At 53.3% G+C, this 14,290-nt stretch overlaps 1 protein-coding gene across 3 annotated transcripts in view; it reads left to right on the top strand.

Moving 5' to 3' along the window:
* The window catches only part of MYO9B (myosin IXB), an 85,462-nt gene that overhangs the window by 29,627 nt on the left and 41,545 nt on the right, over nt 1-14,290 (top strand). The gene's annotated exons all lie outside the window — the stretch shown is intronic.

Below are 14,290 nucleotides of genomic sequence, written 5' to 3'. Positions count from 1 at the left end.
TGTTTGGGTTAACTCCTGTTCCTGGCACAGAACTCCTAAAACCCTTTGAATTTCCTAAGTGATGAGAATAATAAGGTGGTTATATTAATGAGGTGATTTTTGGAATGCACCTGAGGATGGGGGCTGGTTCCCAGGGGAATCAACCATGTGCTTAAAGGGTTGGAACTTTTCAGCCCCGTTCCCCTGACCTCTGGGGAGGGGAAGAGGAGCCAGAGGTCGAAATCAGTCCCCAGTGGCCCATGATTTAATCAGCTGTGCCTGAGTGACGAAGCTTCCCTAGAACAAGAAAGGAGGGAGTTGAGAGCTTGTGAGCTGGTGAGTCCATGGAGGTTCTGGCAGGGTGACACACTCAGCGAGGGCCTGGAGCTTCCTTCCTACCCTGCCCTGGCCATCTCCTCCATCTGGCTATTCCTGAGCTATGTCCTCTTCGGAGAAACTGGAAATGGAGTGAGTAAACTGGTTTCCCAGGTTCTGTGAATCGTTCTTGCAAATTAATCAAGCCCAAAGAGGGGGTTGTAGGAACCTCTGACTGATAGCCAGTCGATCAGAAAAATGGATGACAACCTTTCAGTTGGCATCTGAAGGGGGAAGCATGCAGCCTTTGTGGGACTGAGCCCTTAACCTGTGGGAGCTGATACTCTCACAGGGGAGACTGTATCAGAAGTGAGTTGAATCGTAGGACACCCAGCCGATGTTGGAGGAGAGCTTGGTGTGGGAGGGTAAAAAACCCACACGTCAGAATTAGAGTCCGAATTAGAGGTTGTTTTTTTTTTTAAGATTTTATTTATTTATTGGAGAGACAGTGAGAGAGCACAAGCAGGAGGAAGGGGCAGAGGGAGAGGGAGAAGCAGGCTCTCCACCAAGCAGGGAGCCCAACGCGGGGCTCAGTCCCAAGACCCTGGGCAGGATGTGGGGCAGACGCTTAACCGACTGAGCCACCAGGTGCCCCAAAACTGTAGAGTCTTAAAGTGGTTGGGAGGGGTCAGGAAAGGAGGACTGGGACGTCGATGTCCCAGAAAGTTCAGCAGGGCCAGCTCCAGCCTGGGGCTCTGTGCGGGCCTTCTTGCTCTCGTGCTCACGTACTCTGTGTCCCATGGGCACCTGGGAGTGTTTTAATAGCCGGCATGTTTGAGCTCTGGCTGAAGGTGGTGGAGGCCATGGGGGGCCTCTGCCTAGGCTTGTACCCTCCTGGACGGCCCTCAGAGGGTTTCCAGCTGCACCCTGCTGGCAGGGCAGCACTGTCTGTTGGGGTCACAGTGGGATGAGGACACAGAATGAGACCCCAGTTCCACCCCCACCCCCACCCCCACAGCAATCCCTGGATCCTCCAGAAGCTGCTCGGAGAAGCAGCGTGAAAGCACTAGAGCTGATGGGGCCAGGCCGGAAGCGTGCACCCGGGCTAAGACCCCCCTGGAGGAAGCTAGCTAGCCTCTGAGGTGTCAGATGTGTGTCCAGGCAGACACTGGAGCTCACAGCTGGGGGATGACTCAGCCAGAGAGAGGAGCATGAGGACGAGTTTCTTGTGGCCCAGGGTGGGGGCTGGCAGCGTTCCCAGCCCCAGGGCTTAATGCAAACCAGCAGGTATGGGTATTCCCACATCACTACAAGGATGTCCTGAGAGACAGAAAATGGGAAGCAACTACCAGGAGCACCCGGATCAGAGACAGGGAAGAGAGGCAGGGTGACAGTCAGGAGACAGCCCAGCTGCAAAGCGGGAGGGGCTGCAGAAAGATGAGAGGGTGTCTGAGGGAGGTAAGGAGAGCATAGGAGTGCCCTATGGCAGTGGTGTGGGGGGAAGCGCCAGGGAAGGAGTGGCCATCTGTGGCGGAGCTCAGCGGTGCTCTCTGTCCCTCCTGTGCCCTGCAGACCTGGGGCTGCCTTTCTGGTCTGCTGCCTAAAAAAAGTGCGGAGCCCTGACACTTTGCAGCCATCGAAGGATATTTTAGACAAAAGGGGAACTTATATTTTTGGGAACGCTGTGTCTAAGAGAAAAGTGAAATTATGGGGTGTATTTTAAGCACCCAGAAAGGCCTCCTTGGAATTTACAGAAAAGGTTGATTAAAAGGCGAAGCAGATCTTGGGCCTGGGACACCCCTGCCACAGCCACCGCCCTTTCCGAATGTTATGGACACTCTGCTGCACCAGGACTGGAGAGGGCTGGGGAATGTCTGCCCATCTATCAGCCACATCTGCCTTGCTGTTTGGGGCGGGAACGCAGCTGGGCCAGGAGCAACCACACGGCCTGGCAGCCAATTTGTTTCCCAACAATTATCCAGGATAGAGGGACTCCAGTGCCCCATCCCCAGGATCACCGGGAAGCTGCCCTCTGAAATTTCCTGTGTCAGCCAGCCACCAGCTGGCCACAGCCAACTCCCAAGGCCAGGCCCTGCAAGACCGCAGTTACCTGAGGCCCCTTGAGCCTGAGGCTCGTGGTCATCTGCCCAGCTACTGACCAACCATGTGGCCCCAGTATGGGGTTGCTGACCAGTTCTTCTTGGGGGGAGGGGAGGGTGGCACCACTTGGCAGCAGTCAGACACCCAGGCCCAGAGTCCTCCACGAGGTGGGCCCTCAAGGGATGGTATCATCACCCCCATAAGGGAACCCCCCAAAACGTACAGAGTTCCATTTAGCCTTCTGTGACTGCGGGGTCTCTGGGGCAGCTGATTTTTTAATGGAGTTCAAGGCTCAGTTCTCAGCTGGGGCGATTCTGCCCTGAGGGCATGTTTGACAACATCTACAAACAGACATCTAGTGGGTAGGAGCCGGGGGTGCTGTTCAGCACCCTCCAGTGCCCAGGGCAGCCCTCTCCACAAACAAGGATCTGGCCCCAAATGCCAGCAGTGCCAAGGCCGAGCAATCTGCTGGAGTTTCGAGGCCTCCAGGATATGCAGTTACAAATCCAGCCTGGGGCTCTGGAGGCACCACGGGGACAGAGCTGCTTGTTGGGCGTGTGAATGCTTTGAGAGATGGTAAGCAGACAGGGGAGAGAGAAGATGACAAGGACACACAGCCCCTGAGGGAACATCTTCAGTCCTGCCAAAGTGCCTGGACCAGTCCTTGCCCTTCAGTATGTAGCCACGCCCCCTTCCACCCGAATTTACCACCCACCGGACTTGAGGGCCCCGAGCTGCCTCTGCCAGGAAGATAGGAGCAGGATCAGGCAGTCCAGCTCAGCTGCCTGCATTCTGTGTGACCTGCAGCAAGCCTACCTCTCTGCTTCGCCTCCTTCCCGATCTCTCACCCCAGGACCTTTGCATGCACTACACTCTCAGTCTAGAATGCTCTTGCCCGCAGTAATCTGGCTAAGTCCCACCCCAAGGCTTTCTGGGAGAGTCAAAGGTCCAGAATGTCATGTGGCCAGCAGAGTCATGCCACAGAGCCAGCACATAGCATGGCTTCTGCCACTCCACATCCTGAGGCTCAGAGGGGCCATTTGATATTCAAGGGCCATTCGTTTTTAATAGCAGGCTAGTCTAGTTCAGCAGTCCCGAGTGTCGGCTCTGGAAGAGCAGGAAGTAAGTGTGTGCTGAGATGAGGTCATAGTGACCCCCAGGTGGGGAGGGTGTCTCATGGGGAGCCAAGGACAGCCCTCCTGGGCATGAGCAGGCTTCCACACCCATTCCAGGGCTAAGTCCATAAAGATGGGAGACGCCAAGGAGGGGGTTTCGAGAGAAGCAAAGGCTGGAAGCAGGCTGGTGGTAGAAAGTCAAAGGGAAGATTGTGTCTGCCTGAAAAAGAGGCATTTGGGGCACCTGATCCCTGACTGCTGGGGCTTTCGGATCCAGTCGTCCTCCTGGGCTCAGGTCAGCAGCAGTCATGGTTCCCCCAGACCCAGGGAAGATTGAGTGACCCACCGAGGCAGGCCAGGATGTTGCTCCTACTGCCCCTTTTCAAGGCAGAGTGGATACAGTGGAGATTACTCAGTTACAAAAAGGAATAAATCACTGGCATGTGCTGTAATGCGGACGAACCATGAAAACACCATGCTGAGTGAAAGGCCAGACACAAAAGGCCACATAATCTATGATCCCATCCATATATGTCCCGAACAGGCAAGTCTGGAGAGACAGAAAGCAGATAGCAATTGCCAGGGCTGAGGGAGGGGGCCGGGGAGTGACTGCTTATGGGGACAAGGTCTTTTGGGGTGATGAAATGTTCTGGAACTAGATAGAGGTGACAGTAGCCACAACATGGTGAACATACCAAAGGCCCCTGAATTGCACGTTAAAGTGGTTAAAATGGTGAGTTTGATGTTATATGGACCTCACAGTTAAAACGGAAATGCAGAGTGGTCTCTGCATATCTGGATCACTGCCCATGGGGACTTGCCACATTCCACCCTCTGATCCCCTCCCATAGATCTTGCATTCTGCTGCCATCAGTAGCTAGAGCAGAGAGGGTTATAATGAGTGCAAGTCCCAGACCAAATTCTGCAGACACAGCTTCTTAGGAGCCCAGACACATCCTAGAGCCTAGAGTTCAGTTGGCTCTGGCCTCTTTGGTGACTTAAGGCATACTCCCGCGTCTCCATCTCCCTGAGCCCCAATCCCTAAAGAATGGGCCGCAGGACCCTTAGATGGAATTTCTCAAACAAGGGAAGCAAATGTCTCAAAAATGTTTTATCCAGCCTACTTTTCCGTCCGTGGAAGCCCACTTTGAACAGTCATTACACTAATTGCTGAAACTCCAGTTGCCGAGTGATGGTAAAATGGGCCAGAGTGGGTTGGCACTGGCCACTCCACGGTCAGTATCTCGGATTAGGCCACCGCCCTTATGCAGAGGCTTGGGCCACAGTTCTGCAGGCTGATTCTACCAAGGGCCCCGTAGTCAACATTTCCATTTTAGGACCATGCAGTCTATGTCTCAATGACTTTACATTGCCTTCATAGAGCAAAAGCAGCCACAGATAATCCCTGCATGAATGGGTGGGGCCGTGTGCCAATAAAACTATTTACAAAGACAGGTGGTGGGAAAGAAGCATCAGACAGACCCAAAATTGAAGAACCTTCTGCAAAATACCCAACCAGTCCTCCTCAGAACTGTCCAGGTCTCAAAAACAAGGAAAGGCTGAGAAACTTGATGTGGAGACGCCAAGGAGACAGGATGGCTGAATGCAATAGGAGATGCTGAATGGGACCCTGGAACAGAAAAGGGGTGTTAAGGAAAAACTGAGGACATAAAAATAAAATGTGGACTTAGTTAATAAGAACTTATCAATCAGTATTGGTTTGTTAGTTGTGTCAAAGGTAATATTAATAGGGGAAAGTGGGGGCACCTGGGTGGCTCATTCAGTTAAGCGTCTGACTCTTGGTTTCAGCTCAGGTCATGATCTCAGGATCCTGAGATCGAGCCCCACGTCAGGCTCCATGCTCAGCGCAGAGTCTGCTTATCCCTCTCCCTCTGCTCCTTCTCTCTCTCTCTCCCTGGAATAAATAAAATCTTTGAGAAAAAAAAAGGGGGGGGCGACTGAATGTGAGGTACACAGGAATTTGCTGAAATAGTCTTATAACTTTTTGTAAATCTAAAACTATTCTAAAATTTAAAGTTTATATTTTTCATAAGAATATAGTCAGGTTTGGCCTGTGGGGCATAGTTTGCAGACCAGGGCTTAGATAAGCTTGCACCGCCTTGATGAGATGTTCAAAGTAAATCTCAGACAGGGAAGACCCTGGCAAACTGAACTTGGACCTCTCACACCTCCACTGGAGATAATTCCTTCTCATAACAAACCCTAAAGCCATAATTCTCGTCCTTGAATCAGAAGAACCCCCTCAGGCTCTGATTTAAGAATTTAGATTCCTTGGCCTTTCCAGAAATTCCGCAGGTCTGGGATGGGGCCCAAGACTCTGTATCTTTAACAAGCCCCCACAGCTCATACTTGGGGTCTCCGCCTTTTCTCTCCTTCTCCCCAGCCCACCAGAGTGGCACGGTAATGGTGACTTGCTGTGGGAGAAGCGGCCACTGAAGTCTTAGCAATTCTGACAGATTCCCCACTACTGTAAGCAGGGAGACCCAAGATGACATGTTTGCCCACCCCAGGTATTAGGGGTAGGTTCAAAGGTGGTCCCTTCCCCAGGGATGTGGAGAGAGTTTGTAGTGCCTGCAGAAGAGTGGAGAGATGCTTTAGAGACCCTCCAGCCCACCCCTGTGAGCTCACATTTCCCCATGCAGGCAAATGCTCGGTTTTGCTGCATAGAAAGTACCAAAAGCCCTTGCTGTTCTCATCCTTGGCACCAGAGTCCATGCAGTTTGGGAATTGGGTAGGAAGGCAGTTGTCCTCCCAAGATGAAACCTTCCGTAAAGAACTGCCCACTTACAGAATGGGTCCCCTGCTCACACTCCTCTCAGTTCAGCCACCCCAGAGCGTGCTCTCTCCCAGGCGCGTCCCGCCCCACAAACGGCACGCAAATCAGTTGCAAAGTGAGGTTGAAAAGTCCTGCAAAAGGTGCAGGATTTCAGGCTGTCATAAAGTGACCGGGAGAATTGCTCAGACTCCAGTCAGTGCACCACACCCACAAGCAGCAGGTGGGGAAGAGAGCGAATGATGGCAGCCTGGGCTTCCGAAGAGAATGAGTCTCTCATGGGCTAAATATAAAGGGGTGCAGTCAGTCTATTGAAAGGAGAGGGTTTTCAGCTTGGCTCACAAAGCTCAGTTCCGACCTTGTGCTTTATGAACAAGACGCACCTAAACCGAAGCAGTTCAGGGAGCTAAAAATGAAAAGACAGGCCCAGATGTAGCAGGCAGATAGAAACAGGTGCGAACGGAGCTGCAGTTCCGCGGACACAGAGGAGGCAGAGTTCAGAGCTCTGAATGTTACATGGGACAAAGAAGAGTCATCATAATACCAAAAACCTCAGTTTACACTTGAGGTATAATAGTTGGCAATATCTGTGCACCAAACAACACAGCTGCTCAGCCTTTACAAAGTGGAAATTACGGAAGATCCTGGGAGAAACAGACGTAAACACATAGCGCGAGACTGGTTGAGTGGACAGCAAATTGGCAGGGATATAATATGCCCAAACCATGTGTGTAGGCAGATCTGTGGACCTATCATAAACCTTTCACTTTGATAGGAGACTAAATCTCAAGTATTCATGGAACATTCACAAGATTCATGCCTATATCAGGCCACAGAGAAAGCATCTAGAACTTCCAAAAGTAGAACTGTGTACAAGCAGCACTCTTAACAATGCAATGAAACTAGAAATTAATTTTTTAAAGACCCTTGCACGTGGAAATTTTTTTCAGAAAGAAACTATAAATCTCTATTAAACAACCCTTGGATGAAGAGGGATCTATAGACCAAAGTTACAGATTTTCTAAAAATCAGTGACCGAAACTGTATGTTACCAGAATCCACAGGACTATGTGAAGCAGTACCAAGAGGGCAATTTGTAGCCATAAGTACTTGATATTCATAAATAAGAATGAATGAAAGGAAGTGAATTAATTTCCCAGCTCAAAGACCTGAGAAAAAGAACCAAGTAAACCCCAAAGAGAATGATTGGCTGTCAAAATGAATAAGATGAGCCCTCGGGGATCTTGATAAATTCCTCAAATGTTTTTGGTGCCGCAAGAACCAAGCAAGGCCCTCCCCCATCGAAGCTTGATCTGTTCTTTACTCTCTGTGATCTGGCACGTGGTTTCATTATAACTTAAACAAAAATTTAGTGAAATATCAGATATAATAACTTGTTTCATACTTGGTTTCTTTTTCATCTTCCTCTTCCTTTTTTTTTTTTTTTTTTAAAGATTCGCTGATCCCACACCCCAGCACGGTTTTCTTGAAACTTTGGCCCTTGGGAGGAATCTGTCCATTTCAAAGAACCTGTTCTGGCCCCAGGAGCCCTTGCTGGTTTTCAGTGTTTCTATCCATCCGAGTCTGTGGGTGATCGTTGGTGCCAGTCCAGATAAGCGTGACAGAGCATGTTACAAACTGGGGGCACAAAGGTAGGCTGAGCGTCCCATCCCATCGTCACTCGGCTCTGTGCAGATGCCTGCTGTCCATTCACGCCTGTCCAGCAGCTGGCTGTCAAGAGCCCACTGGGTACCCCCAAACCCCATGGGTAACAGGAAGGAAACAGAATCCAGGCAGAGACCAGGTGTCAGCAGGGCCCTGGAAAGCCTCCACTTCCTCATCTAAGAATCAGGAGCCATGGGCTTAGATGTGACCCCTCCACTTCCTGCCCTGCGCCTGCAAGCCCACAGAGCCTGTACTGCCACCTGGGCAGGCTGGCAGTGGTGGTCCTGTCTCCCATCCCATAGCCACCTCCTCTCCCCACCACCCTCTTCCCATCCTCATCCTTGTCCTCACCCGGCATCTTCCCTCCCTAGAACTGGCCACCGCTCCCAGTATGGCAGTTCTCTGGAAAGCGCTTTAGCTGTACTTCTCACTTCCCCACCTCCTGCAACCTTGCTGGCCCATCCGGCCCCCCCCTCCGTGCTTTGCAGTCCTGCTTCTCCGGGTCCCCTCTGTGCCCTGGGAGACCGGTCAGTCCAGACGAGGCTCACACCCTCTCATGTTTACCCGCCCCGTGTCCGAGTGTCAGAGTCTTCTCCTGCCTGTGGAACGGAGGGCCCCTAGAACAGTAGCTCATCCTGTGAAGGACCCCAGGGCCTGTATTTTCAGCTCTGCCGCTGTAGTCCGAGAGCAGGCACAGACCACACATAAACAGATGGAGCTATACACCAAGTGGAAGTTTATTTGCGAAATGAATTCGCGAATTTGTGGAAGTTGAATTGTTTATTGTATTCATGGGTTGTGAAATAGTCTTTTGACTTTTTTTTTTCAAGTGTTAGAAAGTGTGAAAATCATCCTTACCTCGTGGACCATACAGAAACAGGTCACTGGCCCGTAATTTGCCAACCTCGGTAGAGATCAGAGCCCGAGCCTAACCCCACCCCGCGAACGTCAGGAAGGTGCCCTCCACACAGCCAAGTTTCATTCGCGTACAGACCATCTGTCCCTGCTTCAGGCAACAATGGCAGAGTCAAGTCATTTTGACAAAACCCCAAATATGTATTACGTGGCCCTTCACAGGACAAGTTTCCCTGGTTCCCATAGCCTCGTTTCATCTTTAAACAAGCCAGGGAGTCAGAGGTTCTTTCCTTCATTTGACAGGAGAGGAATCTGAAACCCAAGAGCGTTGAACCAATTTGCCCCAGGTGACCCTCCCCCTAGGCCACTGGGACCCCCTGGAATCCTTGCAGACAGAGCCATTTGCCTGGGCTCCTTGCCAGAAGTAGCCTCCACCCCACGCAGGGCTGTTTTCCCAGCATTTCCACACAGAAAAGCCCCAAGTTCGGGTGGACGCCCTGGGGCTGTTTGCTCAGCACACAGGGCAGAGTGGACCCTCCAGGCTCTTCGGTCCATGGACACTGCCTGTCGAGCTTCTGTGCTCCCATCAGGCCCATGAGACACCTCCCGGGGTGGCTCCTGCCCTGTCTGACCGTCCTCTATGTCCCCAAGTGGGCACAGCCTGTCAGTGGGTGCAGGCCGAGTGCTGTTTCTTATAACAAAGTATCCCCGAAACATGGAGAATATCGTGGAGAAAAATAAGTCTGTCCCACCCTGCCACCACCAACCTCGTGTCGCTCCCAGTGTCCTATTCTCCCCACCCCCACCCATGACTGGAACAGGAGCCCAGCAAGGGGGAGACTATCTCGTTTGGCGCCGTCTTTAGGCTGCATTGTTGTGTAATACATGCTAATAATGTTCTTTCACCGATGGGCGCCTGTCCCCACAACCCCGGTCACTCCTCCGTCACCACGCCCAGTCTGGGCTTGGACACAAGAGATCTGGAAGTCCCGTGTGGCGCGTGGTCTGAGGCAGGGACAGAGGCTTCACCCCGAGGTGACACTGCCCAGGGAGGGGCAGCATCAAAGCCACAAAAGGTGGTGAATGGCCGCCCCCTGCTTAGGCCAACTGGGGGGCTCCTTGAGGGGGTGACACTTGATCCGTGGCCAGGGTGGACGTGTAGGTACCCCCTTCAGAGCCCCACTTTGCAGGGGGCCCTCTGAAGCTACAGCCATGCCAGGCACAGAGCAGCCAGTCAATAAATTGTTATCAAGTGGAAGGATGGATGGATGGACGGACGGACGGACAAATGATTGAGTGAATGAGACCACATGTGCCAAAGCCTCACAGACACTTGGGAAGTGAGGTCCCTGTGGCTAGAAGGTCAGGAAAACAGAAGGCTGACCCTGCAACCAAGACAAAGCCATTAGAATGACCTAGAACTTTCCTCTGAGAAAGAGTGGCCACGGTTAAATCTGGGGGGCGGTGGAGTTATCTTGGGTTAGGCCACCTCAGCCTGGCTGGAAGGACAGCCATCCTGAGTGGTGACGCTGGGGGACTTCTCCACAAGGGAATCCCAACTGGGGGCTCACCTGTTAACGTGGAAGATAAGGCAAGAGCATTTGCCTTCGTGAGCTCATCCCATGGGGCTTTCCGGTTCTGAAATCTGAAAGCAAAACAGTTTGCCTAATGCAGTCCATCAGCACTTGTTTGGTTTTTGTGGGGGATGCCCAAGAGACCAGGTATAAGCTCAGAAGGGGCTCGGGCGTCCATCTGCCTGGTCGCCAGGCCCAGGGTGAATGGCCTCAGCCAGGGCAGGCAGGTACCCCGAAAGGTCCCAGGCTGCGGGGATGGAGGGGCCAATGCATGGAGCACTGGCTGGGAGTGAGTTCACTGGGTTCAAACCCAAGGTCGCGTCAACTGCCTGCCTGCCCCTCACACTTCAGGGAAGTTAGCAGGCCTCTCTGTGCCTCAGTTTCCTCTGAAATGGGGCACACTTGTTTCTCAGAGGCGTAGAAGCAAAAGAAAGAGAAGCCCCGGTGTGCCTGGCGTGGGACTGGACTCACCATGGGTCTTTCTGTGATGTTACCACCATTCTTCCTAAAATGTTTACCGTGCGTTTCAGCCTAGAGCAGAGGCGGCATCCTGTTTAGATGGAAAATGCCCCTTCTCAAATTTCTGGCTAAGATGCTCAACCTCCATTTCTCCAAATTAAGAAACATTTTTGAATTTCCCAAAAGAACCTCAAAGATAAGGACAGTTGGAAGAATGTCAGAGGTCCCCCCAGCTCTTGTCATCCTTGGCTGGGGGGGGGGTGCTGGGACGGGGGTGCACATGGCGCCCTCCCTGGGCCCGGGATCATCTGCCCCATCAGAGGAAGGGGCGGGTGTGTTGTTTCTTTGTTAGTTTTACCTAGAAACCCTGCTTGGAGGATTTTGAACTACAGAGTTGTCTCTTCATGGGTTTTTTCCTTCTTGTCGTGATTCTGGGTTGTTTTTTTTTTCCCCAAAAATGTACAACTTATATTAGAAATGTGTACTTTATGTTATATAAGGGGGGAAAGTGTTTCCAGGAAAGTAGAGGCCCTTCTCCCATAGCATTTTGCCAGCACTGGGTTTTCTGGCCTGGTGGGAAGACAGCATTAGCATGTGGCCTCCATAGCCCCAATGCCAGATTACATCGCAGCGTTGCCAGCGCCTGGATCCCGCTGCCTCCCTCCCATCCACTCTGGGCCCCCCCCTCCCCCCACATGACCCCCGGCACACCATCCTCCCTTGTGCTCCCATGCGCTCTGAGGCCGTGCACGCACCCATCCAGCCCCGGGAGCAGCAGCTACGTAATAGCTCCCCTGGCTGTGAGCGCCAGGCCAGCATTTCCTCCTCCTCGGACGTATAATAGCAGCAACCGGATATTTTTAGACTGGCTTTGAAAAGTCGCAGTGTGCTGAGACCGCATACCAGACGCATGAGGTCACTGCCCCCCCCCCCAAGCCTGGGCTGCGTGGGGCTGGTGGGCCCTCGCATCCTGAAGACTTTCCCTCTTGTGGTCCCCAAAACACCAGCCCTGACTGTTTCCTTAGAAATCCCACGGAGTCTTGTCCCGAGTTCAAAAGGGGGAGTGTCGTGGGTCTTTGGGATGCGCGTGCACGTCGCTGGGGTGCCTCTGCAGCGGGCCCTGGACCTGGCTGCTGCAGGGGCCCCAGTACAGAGAGAGAGGTCCGTTCCCCGGGGAAGGAGGCCACACAGCTCGGGCATTGCTGCGCCATCTGCTCGCAGTTAGGCAGGCGGGCTTGCTCACGGAGTTTATTTTAGTTCGGAGCAGGCGGAGGGCCCAGGCCTGTCCTCGGCTCAGATGGCACCCCGCGGGGTCTCGTGAGCCTGGAATGAAAGGAGGAAACGGACCTGTTGCCTGCCGAGTCCCTGATTCCCGGAGCCGAACGTCAAGAGTCCCTGGGCTTTACCCCAAACAAAAAAATGCAGTTCCAAGGCTGAACTTGAGGGAAACCAGATATTAAACCTAGAAAGAGTTTTCTTCCTCACAGGACTCCTCAGGCCTATAGTGCCCATGGGGGTCCTCACGACAGGATGAAGGGCCCCAGAGCCCTCAACCACCCAACCCTGCAGACCCCTTTTACCTCCGTCCGTACATAGCAGTCCTACTCAGCAGTTCAGCCAGCTCTGGGAACATTTCTGGTTGTCGCAGGTGCTGCCAGCCTCTGGCAGGTGGAGGCCAGGGGCACTGCTCAGTACCCCACAGGGCACAGGATGGCCCCACCACAGAGAATGATCCGGCCCCATGGATCAGCAGGGCCGAGGCTGGGGACCCAGTGCCGGGTTCTGCAGGCACTTGGGAGACCAGGCAGACTCAGACCTGGCCCCCAGCTGTTGTCACCCAACCACCGGCCAGCAGCTCAGTCACATACGTCAGGACAGGGTCATTCCCACTGGCTGAAGAGCCCCTGTGTTTAATCCAACTCTCCAGAGACTGTCAGAACCTGGCAATGGATAGGTCCTAAGGAAGTATTTGTGAAGAAGAGAAGCGGGCTCTGTGGCCACTGTCTTGACTCGGGAATGTGCCTCCTCAGACTGGGTTCTGCCTCGGTGAGGCCGTGTGGTGCCCACTCCCCCACTGAAAGTGCCCGGCCACCACCTGCCCTGAGCAGATCCCCCCCTTTGCACCAGTGGGCCAGGTCGGCTCTCTGGGACTCCTCCTTCATTGTTACACTCTTGCCAGGTGATTTGGCTGTGGCCTCAGGTCCTTTGGCAGGGCCCATTCCTGGGGTCTGGAGCTCCTGGGGCAGTGGGGCAGGAAGTTCTTGTCCTGTGACCCCCTGCCACCCAGTCAGGTGCCGCTGTCCTGGTCCCGAGCTCTGCAGAATGGAGCCGTTCTCAAAGGAAGTGTCCCGGGCCTCGCCACAGCAGACGCTTTTTTATGGGGCTTCTGGCTTCAGATTGCCACACGTAGTCCACCTGCATTCATTTCCCTGCAGAATGAAGCCTTTAAGAAAATCCTGATTCCTCTCTGTGTCAGCACATCTCCTGGTTCCTGAGTCCCCTGCAAGCCTGGCCGTCTCCCCGACCCTGCCCTCCTCCCTCTGCCCCACCGGACCGGACCCTTAGACACCCACGCTCAGTCCCCACCTCCCCCACTGCAAACCTTGACAGTGGCCTTGCCACTTCTTCCCTGCTGCCCTCATGCCTACCCAGCCTCCCACACAGCTCAGCCTTCTCAAACTGGAACATTGTTGGCCCTTCTGGTGGCCACCAAGCTTCCCTTTGTGTGTGTGAGCAGGGCATCACCTCGCCCCCCTGTCACCCCTTCTTTGGCCCCTGGAGCCACAAGGGCTTGGACAGCTGAGTGCCAGGCTCCGTGATCAGTTCTGCCTCTCTCCCCTCCCCTGCCCAGCCCCACTACTCCCACCTCTGCCAGCGTCTTGCTCCCTGAAACTGCCCCCAGCACCTTCCCTGCCCTGCATTCCCCCAAGACTTTATCATACCCTCTCCCTGTCTGTTCACCCCTTAGGGGTTTTGGGTCCTTCATGGAGAGGAACCTGGGCAGGGTATGTTCTTTGTCTTAATCTGGGTGATGGGCACATAGGAGGCCCCGGGGGGAACCCCATTGAGTCACAGACTCCCTGCACTAGGCATCCTTTTCTCTATGTATTGGAAATAAAGCCCCAATTCATGCCACAGTAAGAATGAACCCCAGAAGCATCCTGCTGAGTGAAGGAAGCAAGACAAAAGGCCACATAATGTATGCTCCCACTTAGGCGAAATATCCCGAACAGGCAAATCCATAGCGACAGAAAGCAGACCAGTGGCTGCCAGGGGCTGGGGGAGGCCGGACGGGGGATGGGGAGTGCCAGCTAATGGGGATGGGGGGGTCTCCTTTTGGGGTGATGGGAATGTTCTGGAACTAGACAGAGGTGATGGTTACACAACATTGTGAGTGTACTGAATGCCACTGAATTGTTTACTTTTCAATGATG

This window comes from Ursus maritimus, unplaced genomic scaffold (genome assembly GCF_017311325.1).
Source record: "Ursus maritimus isolate PB19 unplaced genomic scaffold, ASM1731132v1 scaffold_14, whole genome shotgun sequence".
In the NCBI taxonomy this organism is placed as follows: Eukaryota; Metazoa; Chordata; class Mammalia; order Carnivora; family Ursidae; genus Ursus; species Ursus maritimus.
Note: the sequence above shows the minus strand (reverse complement) of the source record. Positions and strands in the feature narration are given on the sequence as shown.